This window comes from Scyliorhinus torazame, chromosome 5 (assembly GCF_047496885.1).
Source record: "Scyliorhinus torazame isolate Kashiwa2021f chromosome 5, sScyTor2.1, whole genome shotgun sequence".
In the NCBI taxonomy this organism is placed as follows: domain Eukaryota; kingdom Metazoa; phylum Chordata; class Chondrichthyes; order Carcharhiniformes; family Scyliorhinidae; genus Scyliorhinus; species Scyliorhinus torazame.
In genome coordinates, this window is record NC_092711.1 from 86,127,150 (window position 1) to 86,135,082 (window position 7,933).

General features: G+C 49.5%; 1 long non-coding RNA gene across 2 annotated transcripts; it reads left to right on the forward strand.

The window, feature by feature from the left end:
• Window positions 1-3,629: 3,629 nt before the first annotated feature.
• Window positions 3,630-7,689, forward strand: LOC140418792 (uncharacterized). Of its 2 annotated transcripts, none has more exons than XR_011945335.1 (3): window positions 3,630-3,749; window positions 6,077-6,199; window positions 7,450-7,689. It is a non-coding gene; the product is annotated as an uncharacterized lncRNA (long non-coding RNA). The 2 variants fall into 2 exon arrangements; XR_011945334.1 differs by having other exon boundaries at window positions 6,077-6,192.
• Window positions 7,690-7,933: the final 244 nt, after the last annotated feature.

The following is a 7,933-nucleotide window of genomic DNA, read 5'->3' on the forward strand; positions in this document are numbered from 1 at the left end:
GACACATAAGGGGCAATTTAGCATGGTCAATCCACCCAACCTACACATCTTTGGAGAAAACTGGAGCACCCAGAGGGAACCCACACAGACACGGGGAGAATGTGCAAACTCCACACATTCACACCAGGCTGGAATTGAACCCAGGTCGCTGGTGCTGTGATGCAGCAGTGCTAACCAGTGTGCCACCATGCTACATCTGTGGCGAGTGAAACAGAATTAACAAAGAACAAAGAAAAGTACAGCACAGGAACAGGCCCTTCGGCCCTCCAAGCCCATGCCGCCCGTCTAAACTAAAATCTTCTACCCTTCCTGGGTCAGTATCCCTCTATTCCCATCCTATTCATGTATTTGTCAAGATGCCCCTTTAATGTCACTATCGTTCCTGCTTCCACCACCTCCTCCGGCAGCGAGTTCCAGGCACCCACTATCCTCTGTGTAAAAAAACTTGCCTCGTACATCTCCTCTAAACCTTGCCCCTCGCACCTTAAACCTATGCCCCCTAGTAATTGACCCCTCTACCCTAGGGAAAAGCCTCTGACTATCCACTCTGTCTATGCCCCTCATAATTTTGTAGACCTCTATCAGGTCGCCCCTCAACCTCCTTCGTTCCGATGAGAACAAACCGAGTTTATTCAACCGCTCCTCATAGCTAATGTCCTCCATACCAGGCAACATCCTGGTAAATCTCTTCTGCACCCTCTCTAAAGCCTCCACATCCTTCTGGTAGTGTGCGACCAGAATTGAACACTATACTCCACGTGTGGTCTAACTAAGGTTCTATACAGCTGCAACAAGACTTGCCAATTCTTATACTCAATACCCCGGCCAATGAAGGCAAGCATGCCGTATGCCTTCTTGACTACCTTCTCCACCTGTGTTGCCCCTTTCAGTGAACTGTGGACCTGTACACCTAGATCTCTCTGACTAACAATAACGTTTGTTGTTCATTGTTGTAACAGTTCTGTAGAAGGGTCAATGGACTCTAAAAAAAGTCCATTGAAGTGGAAAGAAAATGTTTTATTCTGAAGTTTGAGTTAGTAAGAAGTTTCAGTCTGTGTGAAGCTCAATCTTCAATCACACAAAGCCCACAGTCTGATTTACTGGAGGACCAGAGTCCACCCGATCCTCCAAGTTTTCCCATTGGTCAACACCTTTCAGGCAGGAAATGAGATCCTGGAACCCAGGCCCACGTGGCCAATGGGAAGAACTCCAAATGATGCAGAGCCTCAGCCAATGAGGGAGATCCGCGATCAACCCCGCCCCTCATTCCCTCCGATTGGTTGGAGGACCAGCCTCTCCCATTCGGGCCTCCAACCTCGCCCCCTCTTCCTATTGGTCCGAGCTGCCGTCATTCACTCCCCGGGCATTGTGATGTGGTGTATGCGCAGTGCGGCTCGTGTCGAGGGACAGACGTTTGTTTGTTTCCTCTTCAGGCTGGAAGGAGGCGGATAAGCGGAGGCAGCGTTAGGGGCAGTGGGTGGGAGGGGAGGCCTCAAAGCTTAAAACAAGAAATTACCAGTCTCGAGTTTGCACTGAGCGGGAAGGTTTCCTGCAGAGTATTTCCCCAGTTAACCACCAGCATCCTCATCGGGGACAGGGCGCATGCGCGGCGATCCCTGTCCACTCAGCAGGACTGACAGTGATGGATTCTGGAAACTCCTTTTACAGGGGGTTACAAGGGGAGGATTTAAACACGGCAAAGTGAAATCAAACAAGACTGTTTTGAACCAGATATATTGACAATTTTTATATGATGCAGAGCAAGGCCAGCAGTGTAGGCCGCACAGTGGTTAGCACTGTGGTTTCACAGCACCAGGGTCCCAGGTTCAATTCCTGGCTTGGGTCACTGTCGGTGCAGGGTCTTCACATTTTTCCTGTGTCTGCGTGAGTTTCCTCCGTGTGCTCGTGTTTCCTCTAACAAGTCCTGAAAGACATGCTGTTAGGTAATTTGGACATTCTGAATTCTCCCTCAGTGTACCCGAACAGCCCCGGAATGTGGCGACTAGGGGATTTTCACAGTAACTTCATTGCAGTGTTAATGTAAGCCTACTTGTGACAATAAAGATTATTATTATAAATAAATCAAATCAAAACCTGGGTGACTGTCACATTCAGGGTGAGGTCTGTCTTGGATTAAAAACTCGACCACTTGTCATCACAGAATCCTAGAAATTTACAGCACAGAGGAGGCCATTCAGCCCACTTTCCACCTCTTGGTCTGTAGCCCTGCAGGTCACAGAAACTCCACATCAGGGTGTCTTTAAATGTGATGAGGGTTTCTGTCTCTACCACCCTTTCAGACAGAGTTCCAGATCCCCACCACACCCCCAGGTGAATAAAATCCTCAATTCCCCTCTAATCCTTCCAATGGATACTTAAATCTCTGCCCCCAGGTTACTGACCTGTCTGTTAATGAAATAGGTCCTTCTGCCGTCTGATCCACTATATCTGGGACCCTCATAATGTTACACACCTCAATTATATGTCCACTCAGCCTCCTCTGTTCCACAGAAAACAATCCCAGTCGATCCAATCTTTCCTCAGTTAAAATTCCCCACTCGGGTGTGTGTTGTGTGGGTCTCGGCGCATTTCCAGTCACACTGATGTTTGAAATCTTTTCTCATAAACAGAACAGAGAAACATTTCTCCTTTCACATTCAAAGGCCGATGTTATTCAGATTCTGATGTAGCAAGTGATTGTTACATCTCTGTGATGTTTTGTTTGAGTTTCCACTTGCAAAATTTCCTCTCTAATACCCTTTAAAATAAGTTTATAAACATCATCACTGTACAGTATATTAGAAATTCAGAACAGACAATTCCAGTTTCTGTGGACTAATCTTTTATCTCTTGTTACCCCAAATAAGTGGTCCAAACAAACTGAAAGAAGACAAAATTAGCAACATAATCAAAGGGAAGCTTCCTCACTAAACCAGAATGTTGTTTCCAGTGTTTAGGAGTTGCCTGCTCCTGTACCCTCAGGCTCCCACCAGTTGTGGAAGGTAGCAAGTGTACCATTGGCCACCACTGCTCCCTTTCAATGAAGTGGAGATGCGGCGTTGGACTGGGGTGAGCACAGTCAGAAGTCTTACAACACCAGGTTAAAGTCCAACAGGTTTGTTTCAAACACTAGCTTTCGGAGCACTGCTCCTTCCTCAGGTGAATAAGGAATTCACCTGTTCCATTCACCTGAGGAAGGAGCAGTGCTCCGAAAGCTAGTGTTTGAAACAAACCTGTTGGACTTTAACCTGGTGTTGTAAGACTTCCCCTTTCAATGAAACGTTGGAAGGCAATCTGACAGCTGCCCAACCTCCATAGGAACTGCTCATTGAGGTTCAACAAATGTCTTTGTTAATCAGCCCCCAAAAAAGATCCAGGAGAAGAATTTCAGATTCGCCCAGCCTCCTCCACACTGAGCAGCCAAGGATTAGGAGCCTGGGGCTGAAGTGTAACCAAAGTTGAGGAGCAGCCCCTTCAGGAAACTATACAAAGGCTGCAACCTCTCACACTGAATATGTACAATAGTCCCTCCTCTGAACTGCAGTTGGGGATGAGTGAAGTTGTTTAACTTGTTGCCTCTGAGTACCCTTCGGGCACTAGGACCTGACCGGGTACACACTACGAAGCCACGCCAATTACGGACGTCACCGCATCCACGCATGCGCACCGCTCCATTTCAATCAAGACGGCGGCCGTTAAGGGACTGATATCGGGAAAAAGATCCAAAGCTGCAAACGCAGGACCTACAGGTACGTATTCCTGCTTTGGGGCCTTCACGCAGTGTTTAGAAACCTTCCCCATCCAGAGCCGGCTCCATCGTTTCCTCCGGATTTCCACATCTTTACCACTTGCCCATGAAACAAAGAAGCATCTCTTTCCAAGCGCCATCACACATTGCGCATGCTCCAACTACTCACAGGCATTGCGCCTGCGCATTGCTGTCCTGTGGTGTTGATGAGGGAAATTCACCACCGCGGGGAATGCTGGGTAATCAATGCGCCATTTGCTTGGCGCCATGTTTGGGGGCGACCAGGCTAGCTGGGCGGGCTAGCTCATGGAAGCGAAGTGGGAGGCGAGCAGGTTTTCATAGATAGAATTTACAGTGCAGAAGGAGGCCATTCAGCCTATCGAGTCTGCACCGGCTCTTGGAAAGAGCACCCTACACAAGGTCAACACCTCCACCCTATCCCCATAACCCAGTAACCCAACCCAACACTAAGGGCAATTTTGGACACTATGGGCAATTTATCATAGCCAATCCACCTAACCTGCACATCTTTGGACTGTGGGAGGAAACCGGAGCACCCGGAGGAAACCCACGCACACACAGGGAGGATGGTGCAGACTCCGCACAGACAGTGACCCAAGCCGGAATCGAACCTGGGACCCTGGTGCTGTGAAGCAATTGTGCTAACCACCATGCTACCGTGCTGCCCTTAGGTGACTAGTTTGATTTTTTTTTGGGTGTACGGGTGAACTGTTCTGCTGACCCCCCCCTCCCCCCCATCAGCAGAACTGGTCCACCACCAACAATCCCAACCCCCCCTATATGAAACTAGTCACCTGCTCGCCTCCCAGGCGCTTCCGTGAGCTAGCTAGGGATTGGTGCTTGAGCTAGGGATTGGTGCTTGGACCAGGGAGCAGGAGCGGTCATCCTGGACCAGGGAGCGGGAGCGGTCATCCTGGACCAGGGAGCATGAGCGGTCATCCTGGACCAGGGAGCTGGAACGGTCAGCCTGGACCAGGGAGCAGGAGCGATCATCCTGGACCAGGGAGCAGGAGTGGTCATCTTGGACCAGTGAGCTGGAGCGGTCATCCTGGACCAGGGAGCAGGAGCGGTCATCCTGGACCAGAGAGCAGGAGCGGTCATCCTGGACCAGGGAGCAGGAGCGGTCATCCTGGACCAGGAAGCAGGAGCGGTCATCCTGGACCAGGGAGCAGGAGCGGTCATCCTGGACCAGGGAGCAGGAGCGGTCATCCTGGACCAGGGAGCAGGAGCGGTCATCCTGGACCAGGGAGCAGGAGCGGTCATCCTGGACCAGGGAGCAGGAGCGGTCATCCTGGACCAGGGAGCAGGAGCGGTCATCCTGGACCAGGGAGCAGGTGTGGTCATCCTGGACCAGGGAGCAGGAGCGGTCATCCTGGACCAGGGAGCTGGAGCGGTCATCCTGGACCTGGGAGCTGGAGTGGTCATCCTGGACCCGGGAGCGGTCATCCTGGACCCAGGAGCAGGAGCGGTCATCCTGGACCAGGGAGCAGGAGCGGTCATCCTGGACCAGGGAGCAGGAGCGGTCATCCTGGACCAGGGAGCAGGAGCGGTCATCCTGGACCAGGGAGCAGGAGCGGTCATCCTGGACCAGGGAGCAGGAGCGGTCATCCTGGACCAGGGAGCAGGAGCGGTCATCCTGGACCAGGGAGCAGGAGCGGTCATCCTGGACCAGGGAACAGGAGCGGTCATCCTGGACCAGGGAGCAGGAGCGGTCATCCTGGACCAGGGAGCAGGCAGAGAGAATACTGTGGATTTCTATTCTGGACTGTAAAGGGGAAATAAATAGTACATGTTAAGGTTATGATATGATTTAAGAATGAGGTTTCAGTCTGAGTAAAACAACAGAAAAGGTGATACAGATTGTTACTAAAATTCTAATTGACCTTTGTAAAACTTAAAGCACAAGTCAGCAGAATTTGCAGCTGTGTTCTCGCAAGGACAGCGAGCTTCAATAACAAGGAACAGTAGGTAACGGCTGTCTCAGTAACATGGAGGGACAGTGGACAATAACAAGATAAGAGGTGCCTGCAAGGGTAGGTGAGAGCGTGTTTATATGTAATACCAGATCAAAACTTTAAACAATGACTGTGCATGTGTTAAAAAAAATTATAACTATTTGCCACATTGTGTAAACAAATGGTTTAGTTCAGCGAGAATGCTTGTTGAGCTATCTCTCCCTGCATATGCCTGAATAAATGACCATAAATCTGCTCTGGTACTCCTGTGAATCATTTATTCATAGAAGTTAACGGTGACAGATTGAGACGCGATAACAACTGACAAGTGATGGTTTCTGTAAATTTACAGAATACTGGAAGTGGATGATTGACAGACAGGAAACTCAAACCAAACATCAGATCGCGATCTGACAGAGCCACTCGATTCATCAGGACCTGAATTTCAGCAGCATCTGGGTGTGGAAGGTAAAAGGTTTGTCTGCTGTGTCTGTGAGGAAAGATTTCAGGTCTCAGTGTGACTGGAAAAGCCCCGAGATTCACAAACCCTGGTTAGACCAAACCTGGAGAACGGTGTTCAGTTCTGGGCAAAAGTCCTGAGGAAGGATAGAATGGCCTCGGAGGGAGCTTAGCACAGAGTTACCGAGGGATATCTGAATGCCCAGAGTTAAATTACAAGGTGCAATTATAGGAATCCATAGTCTTCGTAGGTTTCCTCCGGGTGCTCCGGTTACCTCCCACAAAAATGTGCAGGTTAGGTGGATTGGCTGTGCTGAATTGTCCCTTTGTGTACAAAAGGCTAGGTAGGGTTATGGGGATAAGGTGGAGGAGTGGGCCTCAGTAGGGTGTTCTTTCAGAGGGTTGGTACAGACTCGAAGGACCAAATGGGCTCTTTCTGCACTGTAGGGATTCTAGGATTTCTTGGAGAGCCACAAAGTCATAATGGTACAGAGGATGGCATTCCACCCATTGAGTCCGTGCCAGCTCTATACAGCAATCCAGTGAGTCCCATTCCCCTGCTCTAGCCCGTGTCCTCACAGGTTTATTTCCCTCCAGTGTCTCTTCAATTCCCTTCAAAATTATTCAGCGTGTCTATTTCCTCCCCTTCATGGGCAGCAGGTTTTGGGTCATTATCACTCACTGTGTAAAAATATTCTCCCTCACATCCCCCTCTACCTCTTATCCAAAAATGTAAATCTCTGTCCCAGATTTTTTTGTCTACCTTATCCAAACCCGTCAGAATCTTGAGAACCTGAATCAAGTCTCCCCCCAGCTTCTTTTGCTCAAACTATTCTGGTAAATCTCCTCGGCAACTTCTCAAGAATCTTCACATCCTTCCTAAAGTCTGGTGACCAGATATGTACACAATACTCAAGATGTGACCTAACCAGAGCATAACTTCCCAGTTTTTCTATCAGTATTCCTGCTTATGAAGCTCAACACCCCATTTGCTTTGCTAACTACCCTCTCAATATATCTTGCTGATATACAAAATCCTCGTCCTTCGTCTCCCACCTCTATCTCTCGCCTCCCATAGAGGCCAGAGTCCTGTGTAGGGCCAGACCAGGTGGCAGGTTCCCTTCCCGAAGGACATTAGTGAACCAGTTGAGTTTTCACAATAACCAGTAACTTTCATGATCACTTCTTCCTAGTCCCGGCCCCACAAAGTACCAGATGCATTCAGCTCCATTTTACAACCTGTCCTGTTTTAAATTAATTTCACAGGGTTTCGAAGGGAAGACATCACCGTCAAAAACCTCTCACCAAACATCACATCAGGATCTCACGGACACGCCCAATTTATTGTAACCCGAATATCATTGGATTTTGAACATGGAAGAGAAAAGCACCGTTCACAATAAGGACAAACCGTACACGTGTTATGTGTGTGGACGAGGATTCTGGCAATCATCTGGCCAGTCAAGGCACAAGTGTAGTCACACTGGGGAGAAACGGTGGAAATGTGGGGACTGTGGGAAAGGATTCATTTCCCCATCTCTGCTGGAAATTCATCGACGCAGCCACAGTGGGGAGAGACCATTCACCTGCTGTGTGTGTGGGAAGGGATTCAGTCATTCATCCAACCTCCTGAAGCACCAACGAATTCACTCCGAGGCGAGGCCGTTCACCTGCTCCGAGTGTGGGAAGGGATTCACTCAGTCATCCGACCTGCTGACACACTAGCGAATTCACTCGGGAGAGAGACCAT